The sequence below is a fragment of the Pristiophorus japonicus genome, chromosome 1 (genome assembly GCF_044704955.1).
Source record: "Pristiophorus japonicus isolate sPriJap1 chromosome 1, sPriJap1.hap1, whole genome shotgun sequence".
Taxonomy (NCBI): domain Eukaryota; kingdom Metazoa; phylum Chordata; class Chondrichthyes; family Pristiophoridae; genus Pristiophorus; species Pristiophorus japonicus.
In genome coordinates this window covers 419,827,043-419,840,420 of record NC_091977.1, presented here as the reverse complement: position 1 = coordinate 419,840,420, position 13,378 = coordinate 419,827,043, and positions in this window count along the sequence as shown.

Below are 13,378 nucleotides of genomic sequence, written 5' to 3'. Positions count from 1 at the left end.
CAGGTACTCCCAAGGGATTTTGGGATCCCTTGGTACTCCAGGGGATAAGCCCGCTTTGGTTAGATATGGTAATTACAGCTTTACATACATAATACCTACCATCCCCAGAGTTCAGGAATGGTAGAAAGAATGAATAAAACCCTCAAAACCTCCCCGAGTAAAGCAATCCAGGGAACCGGATGGGCCTGGCCCACCATATTGATGAGACTGCGTGCTACTCTCAACTGCACAACAGGACTCACCCCTTATGAACTAATGATTGGACGAGCAATGAAACTCCCTGAGGGAATAGTTACAGGAGGAATAGAGTTAGGACCTTTACGCGATGGAATTAGGAAGTATGTGATGGAACTGAGTAGGCAGTTGAAAGGTATGGCGACAGGAAGTGCGAGATAAGCAGGAAGAGGAAGAAGAGGATAAAGGAACCAAACTCCCAGCGGTAGTTCCCGAGATGGGGGCAAGGGTAATGGTTAGGGTGTTACCAGATTAACCTGGATTCACCTCTCAATGGAGCGAACCCTATGAGGTACTGATTAGCAGAGACACGTGTGCATGCATAAATATGAAAAGTGGGGACAGGTGAAAACACTGGTCTCAACTGAAAGAATATAAGGGACCTGACCAATGACTGACCCCAAATTTGTACCAATATACCTCTGTGAATGGTATGCAGAGGCATACGACAGTTGGGTAAATGGACTAGTAGGCGGCCTAATAGGAGGAATGTGTATCATATTTGTAATCTCAAGCATAGTCGTTGTAATAATTTGGCTATGGGGGAGGACCCACGAGAGGAATAGAAATGGCCAAGTGGAGATGGTAAGGCTCTGACCCAGTATGGGATGTTCAGATTGTGTTCCCCCAAACAGGTGACTCAAAAGGATGTGGTTATTGGCCTAGTTGGGCCTGCTGCGACTGGCCAGAGGAACAGAATACACGGTGACACTATCCAACAGATACGACAGTGAGAGTATGATCCCCGAAGATGAAAAGGGGATCACACACTACTTCAAGAACCAGAAGAAACAATGTTGGGAGTGTCACCCTAATTTTCACCCCATCTATAAAGATTCAGAGGGTGAGGATGGCGGCCAATGTGTTAGTCCGTCGGCCCCAGGGTGCTAGAAGGTAGGGTGTGATCCAGGACATAAGTTGCTAGATTGTCCTGGATAACCAAGACCAAAAGTTGGTGGGGGACAGACCATCTATAAAGACCTAGCGTGCCTGAATAATAGGGCCATAGCAGATCGGGCAGCGCTTGGATGTTGGAGCTCAGAACTAACCCCTACACCCACGCCAGAAACTCTGAATCCTCCACCACCAGATTGTCCGCAAACAGAGGAAGGGGCAAGTAGAGGGCTGGTGATAAAGCAGACAAAGGAAAAGATACACTTTGAAATACGCCAGATATTTCTAAATCTGACCGATCTAATGATCCCTAGTTTCTGCGGGTCAAAAACAATAAGCATGTATAAAAATCTGACACTGCGGGCCTTAGATGGACCCGAGTCCAAGACCCTGAGGTTTATCACTTTAAAAGGGAAGGTTAGACAAAAAAGGGAGATATTAGAAATGGTGGGCGCGGGATATGCGGCGGGTATTGCCACGGTAAACGCTATAGATCTCCAGATGGTAGAAGAGCAGGTTGACACACTCACCCAAACCCTAAGAGGGTTGCTGGAAAGAGGAAATGATAATGAGAAAATGCAGGCCAATTGGGAGATGGGGCCGAACGAGAATTGTTGCAAGTGGCTCACACACTAAGGGATCATGCCAAGACAATTAACTTAATAAACGTGAACCAAAAATACAATAGCGAAAGTGGATGAAATGCCACGGTATGCGTCGGGTATGGAGCATGGATGATAAGTACAGTAAAACATAACTTAGAACAGCTACAAAATAGGGAGGCCCAGATTACATAACCAATGATGTAATCAGGGAATGGACTTGAAAAAAATGGAAACAGACGCCTGTGAAATCAGGCGAAACAGCCATGCATGGGTTCCTAAAACGTAACTGGTCATCAGAATATAATTGGATTTGTACTGTCAATACCACAATATAATGTGACCAAGGGAAACCTCCTGGTATAAAGTTGACAATATAGGAGAAATAAGAAACCAAACATGGGTCAGATACCACAAACTGTACCATACATTATTAAGAAAGGAGATGATATCAAGGATGTGTGCATTAAAGATTGTTATGAGAATAACCAGGTTGTTTTGTGCCAAGAATATCCCAAATTTATCAAGATGACTGTGGATACAGCCGCACAGGAGGATGCATTCTGAGCATAACCCCGCTGATGCTGGATTCCGAGACAACAGCAGCCCCACAAAGTAACGGACAATAATGTGACAGCACCACAGCCACTAACATGACTGTAGGAGAAAAACGCACTGCCCCATCTCTACCACTGACTTTTGCTTTACAACCAGAGAAGAGGTTAATATTCAGGGACACGTGATATACCCAGAATTAAAAGAAGAAACTATCAGTGGATTGGTGGCAGACACTATAAAGGCGGGGTACGAGGACTTCGAAGAGCCTCAGGGAAAACCCATTCTCAAACTAAGTGAGGAATAGACAGCGTTGGAGAAGAGTGTCCATGTGCAATGACAAAAATACATCCTCCTAATGAAAGAGATTGTTGAACTGCAAAAGGATACAAAGAAAGTGTATACACGGCTATGGGATTTTGGACTTAATGTTCATGTACACCCTTGGATAAGACTTATGTCACACGTATTAGTGATAGTGCAGATGTTGGTTACATTTATGTTACTGTTTGAATGGTGCTTTAGATGTAGGAGGAGAAGGATGAAAGCGCTGGTAAAATCCACTCAGAAATACGAAAGGAAATCTTCGCTTAAAGTAGGTAACAGGGGAGATGAACCAAATCAACACGAATACCTGATATGAGTTGTGAGTGTCCCAATCCTATCGGCTGATCAACGAAATCGGGGCGGGAGACACACGAGTCCAGTAAGGTAAAAGAATTGGTCACGGTGGGTTAATAGAATAACCATATGACCAAAGTGGGCATTGAAGAGTAAAACACATACTATATTAGTGAGAAAAAAACACAAGTTGCTGATGTGGCAAGATTATTAGGTTCAGCTGTAGGACAATGGTGCACGTTTCTGTTATTCAGACCTAAGGCCGTGAGCCTAGGAAGTGGCTTCCTGTTGTTAATCAGAACTAAGAAATAAGTTCCTGTTAATGGCAGGAGGCAGGATGAAGGATACATAAGTTCATACTCAAGGAGGATGTTGGAACAATTAACAAAGTTAAAATTATACAATCTGTAACAAAGCGAAAAAAATTGTCACATGGTAGAAAGACTGATGTAAATAATGTAAATGATGAAAGAATAATGTAAATGATGACTTTGTAAAAATCTTGTATAAAGAGGCAGCTCTGAATGTGTTCAAACGAGAATGGTTGGTAACCCACTCAGTTGAGGAACTGGTGTAGCCGTAACTCCCTTGATCAAGCAATTAAACAATTCTTTTCTCCACAACAGGCCTGTGTTGAGTGTCTTTGTCATACTCCACATCAGCAAGAGGCCTTTTTATTTGTGTAATGATGATGGAAAATGGGAATTGACACTGAGCAATGTGGGGCTGTGAAAGGGATGCTTGGTTGTTTGCAGGACTGCTTTGTGTTAGTGGCATTGGTTGGAGTAGAGTGGGTGGGGTGGTAAAAAGTAGCTTTTGCATGTGGTTCTTAGTTGGGTGCACTGGTGGAATATAAGTGAACCTCGCAATAATGAAAGAAAGACTTGCATTTATGTAATGGCTTTTAACGACCACCAGATGTTCCAAAATGCTTTACACCCATTGAAGTACTTTTTGGAGTGTAGTCGCTGTTGTAATGTTGGAAATGCGACAGCCAACTTGCACACAGCAAGCTCTCCCAAACAGCAATGTTGATAAGCTCCGATGGACGAACCACATCGTCCGCATGCCCGCTATGAGACTCCCAAAGCAAGCACTCTACTCGGAGTTTTGACATGGCAATTGAGCTCCAATTGGGCAGAGAAAATGCTTCAAGGACACCCTCAAAGCCTCCCTGATAAAGTGCAACATCCCCACCGACGGAATCCCTGGCCCACGACCGCCTAAAGTGGAACAAGAGCATCCGGGAGGGCGCTGAACACCTCAAGTCCCATCGCCGAGAACAAGCAGAAACCAAGCGCAGGCAGCGGAAGGAGCGTCTGTCAACCCGGGCTCCCCACTCATCCTTTCCTTCAACGACTGTCTGCCCCACCTGTGACAGAGATTGTAGGTCCCGCATTGGACTCCTCAGTCACCTGGGAACTCACTTTTAGAGTGGAAGCAAGTCATCCACTACTCTGAGGGACTGCCTATGATGATGATGAATGATGAGATAATCTGTTTTTGTGATGTTAATTGAGGGATAAATATTGGCCAGGACACCGGGGATAACTTCTCTGCTATTCTTCAAAATGGTGTTATGTGATCCTTTACGACGACCTGAGAGAGCAGAGAGGGTCTCAGTTTATTGTCTCATCTGAAAGACAGCACCTCCGATAGTGCAGCACTTCCTCAGTACTGCACTGAATTATTAGCCAAGACTTTTGTGCTGAAGTCTCTGGAGTTGGACTTGAACCATCAACCTTCTGACTCAGAGGTGAGGGTGCTACCAACTGAGCCACAGCTAACACTATAAGGACAAACTGCGCATCCCGGGCAGCAATGAGCGTCACTGGTGGCACATTCCCCGCATCACCGTCAGCCTCCTCCTCCCCCTCGGATCTGCACCATGTTCCTCCTGCAGGTCCAAATCTTGCTTGCTGTGCAATGTTGTGCAGAGCGCAGTGCATCATGAGGATTCTGGAAACTCTGGCTAGTGCCTACTCAAGGGTAACTCCAGATCTGCCCAGGCCTTGAAGTGTATCTTCAGCATGCTGATGGTTTGCTTGATGACACATCTGGTCATGACATGGCATTCATTGTATTGCTTCTAGGCCTCATTCTTTGGGTTTCTGAGAAGTATCATCAGCCATGATTTAAGTGGGTATCCCTTGCTTCTGAGCAGTCAGCTGGGAACTCTGCTTCTAGGTGTGAAGAGATCAGGGAGCATGGACTGCCGCAGGATGAAAGCAACGTGGCAGCTGCCTGGGAATCTTGCACACACCAGCATAAAGATCGTTTTGTGGTTGCCCATCAGCTGCATATTGATGGATTGGAAGCCCTTGTGGTTGATGGAAACGCCTAATGCTCAGGTGCCTTAATTGCCACGAGATGCAGTCGATGACACCCTGCACCTGTGCGAAGCCAGCCAGAGATGCAAACCTGAGCTTGCTCCTGGGTATGGCTAAGGGGGCCATCAGACGGTCCAGGCAGCAGGTGGTCGAGGCCGTTCAGCCCGACTGCCTGCTTCTCTTCCGCGGTTACATCCGAGCCAGGGTGTTCCTGGAGATGGAGCATGCGGTGTCCACCGGTACACTCGCGGCCTTTCGCGAGAGGTGGGCGCCGGAGGCACTGGAGTGCATCATCACCCCCGGCAACCAAATTTTAATTTGATTTTATGTCTACAGTTTAATTTGTTTAATTTGCCGGTTTTAGTGCCCCCCTTTTAGCCAGGGGGCACTTGTATAATTACTCTTTTTAGTGCCCCAAAAAAAGGGCACTGAAAAAAAAATTATTTTGGAGGGGGCATTTGTTTAAAGCGCACAACTAAAATAGTTGAACTGGTAATGTGCAGTGTGATTGTTGAACCTTTGCTAATACTGCTACAACTACAGTGAGAGTGAGAGTGAACGCACGACCCTGTGAGAGGAGGAGAAAGAAAAGCTGCAAACCTGTGCTCCTGCTCATTCTGACTGGTGTCATCGCAGGAAGAATGTACTTACATGCCGGCCCTAGCCAACAAACCAATAATCACCTGTTTCATGCATTGTGGACCGCCGACTGGGAGATCCTGGATATGACTCCGGCAGATCTCTGGAAGGATCCAGAGCAATGGTCTCTTTAAACTGCGCGGCTGCGGAGTTCGCTGCTGGTCCTGCAGAGCTCAGGATTGGCATTTTCAATGTTAAATTTCGCGCATTGGTGAAACTGAATGGCCGTGCACCCCCCAAAAATTAGGGGGAACATTGATTTAGAGGCAAAAAAGTTGAGTTTGTGGCCACCAGGCCCAGTTGGCAGCAGGTCTTGTTCCATCATACTCTGCAAATGTCTGTCACTACCTGACCTGACACTCTGAGCCTCCTGAGACACTGGTGTTCCGGCATGTCGAGGAAGCTTATCCTCTGTCTGTAGACCCTTTGTGCCGGGTATGGCCTCCTGTGAGCTGCACCTCTCTGCTAATCCCCCTCTCATGTGCGGATTTGCAGGTCTATGAGCACCAGACGCTTGCAGCTGCTGCTGTTGTTCATCTTTGTCCTGAGGTGAAGTCCAATCTATCACAGTGTAAGTGGCACTCATGCTGATCTGATGGACCAGAGCTCCAAAATGCAGTTGAAACCTCTAAAGTGTTGATGACACCTCAAAAGTTAGTAAAGTATTCTCCAAAGTGTGAAGTAACCTCTCAGGACAAGCACTGTGAACAAACCCTTTCACACAAACAGGTAAGAAAGCAGCTCTGAGTACTGAGTACTGAGTACTTTTTGGCATTTTTCCCTGACATGACTTGAGTCCCCTCGCCTTGCTTTCACTGGAGGGAAAGCCCGTGAAATCCGTGGACCCAAAGTTAAAGTAGAAATTCCATGCCAATACCACTCTAATCGAGTGATTAACATATTGAAATTGACCACCAGTCTCTCCCAAGGGGGCTGCATGCAAAAAGCCGGCTTCCCGATGCGCTCGCATTTTTACCTGATTTAACCCTCCACCCGCACCCAACTCCATGCATTCTTCCAGCTTAAAATTTCCTTCAAAAATTCAGAAACATTGGGAAAGTCAGACGTTCAGAGAGGGAGAGCAATTTCAGAGAGAAAAATTAGTTGAGACACAGTAATAGAAAGAACCATAGTTCCACAGGAATGGCGAGGGGAAAAAAAACAAATACATAGAAAAATAGAGGGAAAAGTACCACAGAGAACCATAAACACGCATACAAGGACAGAGAAATGTTTTGGTCATTTATGGCTATGGATATGCCTGCTGCGTGAGTGAACAGCCCATGAGGAAAGCTTACATGGATGAAAACAAAATTATTTTGCTGTAAAGCATCAGGATTTTCCTCCAACAAAATCAAGTCCTCTTCTCTTCCGTCTGACATAGAAACATAGAAACATAGAGTTCAATGAGTTCATGGCTGAACATGAAACTTCAGTACCCCCTTCCTGCTTTCTCGCCATACCCCTTGATCCCCCGAGTAGTAAGGACTTCATCTAACTCCCTTTTGAATATATTTAATGAATTGGCCTCAACTACTTTCTGTGGTAGAGAATTCCACAGGTTCACCACTCTCTGGGTGAAGAAGTTCCTCCTCATCTCGGTCCTAAATGGCTTACCCCTTATCCTTAGACTGTGACCCCTGGTTCTGGACTTCCCCAACATTGGGAACATTCTTCCTGCATCTAACCTGTCTAAACCCGTCAGAATTTTAAACGTTTCTATGAGGTCCCCTCTCATTCTTCTGAACTCCAGTGAATACAAGCCCAGTTGATCCAGTCTTTCTTGATAGGTCAGTCCCACCATCCCGGGAATCAGTCTGGTGAATCTTTGCTGCACTCCCTCAATAGCAAGAATGTCCTTCCTCAAGTTAGGAGACCAAAACTGTACACAATACTCCAGGTGTGGCCTCACCAAGGCCCTGTACAACTGTAGCAACACCTCCCTGCCCCTGTACTCAAATCCTCTCGCTATGAAGGCCAACATGCCATTTGCTTTCTTAACCGCCTGCTGTACCTGCATGCCAACCTGCAATGACTGATGTACCATGACACCCAGGTCTCGTTGCACCTTCCCTTTTCCTAATCTGTCACCATTCAGATAATAGTCTGTCTCTCCGTTTTTACCACCAAAGTGGATAACCTCACATTTATCCACATTATACTTCATCTGCCATTCATTTGCCCACTCACCTAACCTATCCAAGTCACTCTGCAGCCTCATAGCATCCTCCTCGCAGCTCACACTGCCACCCAACTTAGTGTCATCCGCAAATTTGGAGATACTACATTTAATCCCCTCGTCTAAATCATTAATGTACAATGTAAACAGCTGGGGCCCCAGCACAGAACCTTGCGGTACCCCACTAGTCACTGCCTGCCATTCTGAAAAGTCCCCATTTACTCCTACTCTTTGCTTCCTGTCTGACAACCAGTTCTCAATCCACGTCAGCACACTACCCCCAATCCCATGTGCTTTAACTTTGCACATTAATCTCTTGTGTGGGACCTTGTCGAAAGCCTTCTGAAAGTCCAAATATACCACATCAACTGGTTCTCCTTTGTCCACTTTACTGGAAACATCCTCAAAAAATTCCAGAAGATTTGTAAAGCATGATTTCCCTTTCACAAATCCATGCTGACTTGGACCTATCATGTCACCATTTTCCAAATGCGCTGCTATGACATCCTTAATAATTGATTCCATCATTTTACCCACTACTGAGGTCAGGCTGACTGGTCTATAATTCCCTGTTTTCTCTCCCTCCTTTTTTAAAAAGTGGGGTTACATTGGCTACCCTCCACTCGATAGGAACTGATCCAGAGTCAATGGAATGTTGGAAAATGACTGTCAATGCATCCGCTATTTCCAAGGCCACCTCCTTAAGTACTCTGGGATGCAGTCCATCAGACCTTGGGGATTTATCGGCCTTCAATCCCATCAATTTCCCCAACACAATTTCCCGACTAATAAAGATTTCCCTCAGTTCCTCCTCCTTACTAGACCCTCTGACCCCTTTTATATCTGGAAGGTTGTATCACCAAGTAAGTTTTATAAAGATTCAATCAATATTATAGTTGTAGTGCAGAGGAAAATCAAATATTGCTCTGAAACAACTTGTAAATGTAAAGAAATATGACCACTTCAAGAAATTTATGTTGAATATGTTTGCATAAACTTATATTTTTTCTTTTTGTCATGTGATTTAAAATGATTCAACAATGCTATGACCTTTATCACAATTATCCTTGACAATGACATTATGAAAAAAATCTATTTTAGCCAAATGACTCCAGGGTGATTTGTCTTTTCACTCTATTGATCTGCTTCACACCATTATAAGATTATTGCCTTTGCTGGAAAATTCTAATTACAGCAGCAACTGAGTTCCTAAAAGCTCTTTGGCTTGGTTTATTTCTGTTAATTAGCGGAAATGACTACTAAGTTGAATGGTGCAAATGGAAATAGAAATTTCTTTTAAACCAATGATCATTGATATTACACATGAGCAGTTGGACACTTTGATCAAAAATATGGTTCAATCATTTACATTGCCATTTTCTAGTTCTTATTTTTCTGTTTGGTGAAAATGTCAGATATGCTTGGGTGAAAAAAGGAATGGCAATAATCATGGGCGATTTTAAACTTCATATTGATTGGACAAAGCAAATTGGTCAGGGTAACCTTGAGGAAGAGTTCATAGAGTGTATCTGGAATAGTTTCCTTGAGCAGTACGTTGCGGAACCAACCAGGGAGCAGGCTATCTTAGATCTGATACTGTGTAATGAGACAGGATTAATAAACGATCTCCTAGTAAAGGATCCTCTAGGAATGAGTGACCATAACATGGTTGAATTTCAAATTCAGTTGGAGGGTGAGAAAGCTGGATCTCAAATCAGTGTCCTAAGCTTAAATAAAGGAGACTACAAAAGTATGAAAACAGAGTTGGCTAAAGTCGACTGGGAACATAGATTAAAGTATGGGACGGTTGATGAGCAGTAGCAGACATTTAAGGAGATATTTCATAACTCTCAACAAAAATATATACGAATGAAAAGGAAAGACTGTAAGAGAAGGGATAACCATCCATAGCTAACTAAGGAAATAAGGGATGGTATCAAATTGAAAACAAGGGCATACAATGTGGCCAAGACGAGTGGGAGGCCAGAGGATAGGGAAACTTTTAAAAGCCAGCAGAGAACGACTAAAAATAAAATGGAGGGACGATAGATTATGAAAGTAAACTGGCACAAAATATAAAAACAGATAGTAAGAGTTTCTACAGGTACATAAAAAGGAAAAGAGTGGTTAAAGTAAATGTTGATCTCTTAGAGGATGAGACTGGGAATTAATAATGGGGAAGAGAGAAATGGCAGAGATTTTGAACAAATATTTTGTATCGGTCTTCACGGGAGAAGACACTAAAAAATCCCAATAATGGACAATCAAGGAGCTAAAGGGAGGGAGGAATTTAAAACAATCACTATCACTAAAGAAGTAGTACTCGATAAAATAATAGGACTAAAGGCAGACAAGTCCCCTGGACCTGATGGTTTACATCCTAGGGTCTTAAAAGAAGTGACTGCAGAGATAGTGGATGCATTGGTTGTAATGTACCAAAATTCCCAGGATTCTGGGGAGGTGCCAGCAAATTGGAAAACCGCAAATGTAACACCACTAATTTAAAAAGGAGGCAGACAAAAAGTAGTAAACTATAGACCAGTTAGCCTAACATCTGTTGTTAGGAAAATGCTGGAGTCCATTATTAAGGAAGCAGTAGCATCATCATCGGCAGTCTCTTGAAATCAAGGAAGACTTGCTTCCACACTAAAAGTGGGTTCTTAGGTGACTGAACAGACCAATACAGGAATTACAGTTTCTGTCACAAGTGAGATAGACAGTTGTTGAAGGAAAGGGTGGGTGGGACTGGTTTGCCGCATGCTCCTTCCGCTGCCTGTGCTTGTTTTCTGCATGCTTTTGGCGACGAGACTCGAGGTGCTCAGCGCCCTCCCAGATGCACTTCCTCCACTTAGTACGGTCTTTGGCCAGGGACTCCCAGGTGTCGGTGGGGATGTTGCATTTTATCAAGGAGGCTTTGAGGATGTCCTTAAAGCGTTTCCTCTACCCACCTTGGGCTCGCTTGCCGTGTAGGAATTCCGAGTAGAGCGCTTGCTTTGGGAGTCTTGTGTCAGGCATGCAAAGTATGTGGCCCGCCCAATGGAGCTGGTTGAGTGTGGTCAGTGCTTCGATGCTGGGGACGTTGGCCTGATCAAGGACGATAACGTTGGTGCGTTTGTCCTCCCAGGGGATTTGAAGGATCTTGCAGAGACATCGTTGGTGATATTTCTCCAGCGATTTGAGGTGTCCACTGTATATGGTCCACGTCTCTGAGCCATACAGGAGGGTGGGTATCACTACAGCCCTGTGGATCATGAACTTGGTGGCAGATTTGATGGCCTGATCTTCGAACTCTCTTTTCCTCAGGCGGCTGAAGGCTGCGCAAGCGCACTGGAGGTGGTGTTGAACCTTGTCGTCGATGTCTGCCTTTGCTGATAATAGGCTCCCAAGGTATGGAAAGTGGTCCACTTATCCAGGGCTGCGCCATGGATCTTGATGACTGAGGGTGGCAGTGCTGTGTGGCAGGGTCAGGTTGGTGGAGGACCTTTGTCTTACGGATGTTTAGTGTAAGGCCTATGCGTTCGTACGCTTCAGTGAAGATGTTGACTATGACTTGGAGTTCAGTCTCTGAATGTGCACTGACGCAAGCGGCGTCCGCGTACTGTAGTTCAACAATAGAGGTTGGGGCGGTCTTTGACCTGGCCTGGAAATGACGAAGGTGAACAGGTTCCCACTGGTTCTGTAGTTTAGTTCTACTCCAGTGGGGAGCTTGTTGAGTGTGTGGTGGAGCATTGCGGCGAGGAAGATTGAGAAGAAGGTTGGCGCAATGACGCAGCCCTGCTTGACCCCGGTCCGGATGTGGATTGGGTCTGTAATAAATCCGTTGGTCAGGATCACGGCCTGCATGTCGTCATGGAGCAGGCGGAGGATGGTGAAAAACTTTTGGGGGCATCCGAAACAGAGGAGGATGCTCCATAATCCCTCATGGTTAACAGTGTCAAACGCCTTTGTAAGATCAAAGAAGGCCATGTACAAGGTTTGGTGCTATTTGCAAATGCAGGACATTTCGAAAAGCATAAGTAAATCAAGTAGAGTCAGCATGGTTTTATGAATGAGAAATCATGTTTGACAAATTTGTTGGAGTTCTTTGAGGATGTAATGAGCAGGGAGGATAAGAGGGAACCAGTGGATGTGGTGTATTTGGATTTCCAGAAGGCATTCGATAAGGTTCCACATAAAAAGTTACTACACACGATAAAATTTCATGGGTTTGGGGGTAATATATTAGCATGACTAACTAACAGAAAACAGAGAGTCGTGATAAATGGGTCATTTTCCGGTTGGCAAACAGTAACTAGTGGGGTGCCGCAGGGATCGGTGCTGGGGTGTCAACTATTTACAATCTGTATTAATGACTTGGATGAAGGGATCGAGTGTAATGTAGCCAGGTTTGCTGATGATACAAAGGTGGGAGGGTAAGCAAATTGTGAGGAAGACACAAAAATCTGCAAAGTGTTACAGACAGGCTAAGTGAGTGGGCAAAAAATTGGCAGCTGGAGTATAATGTGGGAAAATGTGAGGTTATCCACTTTGGCAGAAAAAATAGAAGCGCAAATTATAATTGAAATGGAGAAAAATTGCAAAGTGCTGCAGTACAGAGGGACCTGTGGAACCTTGTGCATGAAACACAAAGGTTAGTCTGCAGGTACAGCAATTGATCAGGAAGGCCAATGGTATCTTGGCCTTTATTGCAAGGCAGATGGAGTATGAAAGCAGAGAAGTCCTGCTACAAGTGTACAGGGCATTGGTGAGGCCATAGCTAGAGTACTGCTTTCAGTTTTGTTCTCCATATTTAAGGAAGGATATACTTGCATTGAAGGCTGTTCAGAGAAGGTTCACTAGGTTGATTCCGGAGATGAGGGGGTTGACTTATGAAGGTAGGTTGAATAGATTGGGCCTATACTCATTGGAGTTCAGAAGAATGAGAGGTGATCTTATCGAAACATATAAGATAATGAGGTGGCTCGACAAGGTGGATACAGAGAGAATATTTCCACTCATACGAGAAACTAAAACTAGGGGACACAGTCTCAGAATAAGGGGCTGCCCATTTAAAACTGAGATGAGGAGGAATTTCTTATCGCAGAGGTTTGTAAATTTATGGAATCTGCCCCAGAGAGCTTTGGAGGCTGGATCATTGAATATATTTAAGGCGGAGATAGACAGATTTTTGAGCGATAAGGGAGTAAAGGGTTATGGGGAGGGGGCATGGATGTGGAGCTGAGTCCATGATCAGGTCAGCCATGATCTTATTAAATGGCAGAGCAGGCTTAAGGGGCCACATAGCCTACTCCTGCTCCTATTTCTTATGATCATATGTTCTTATA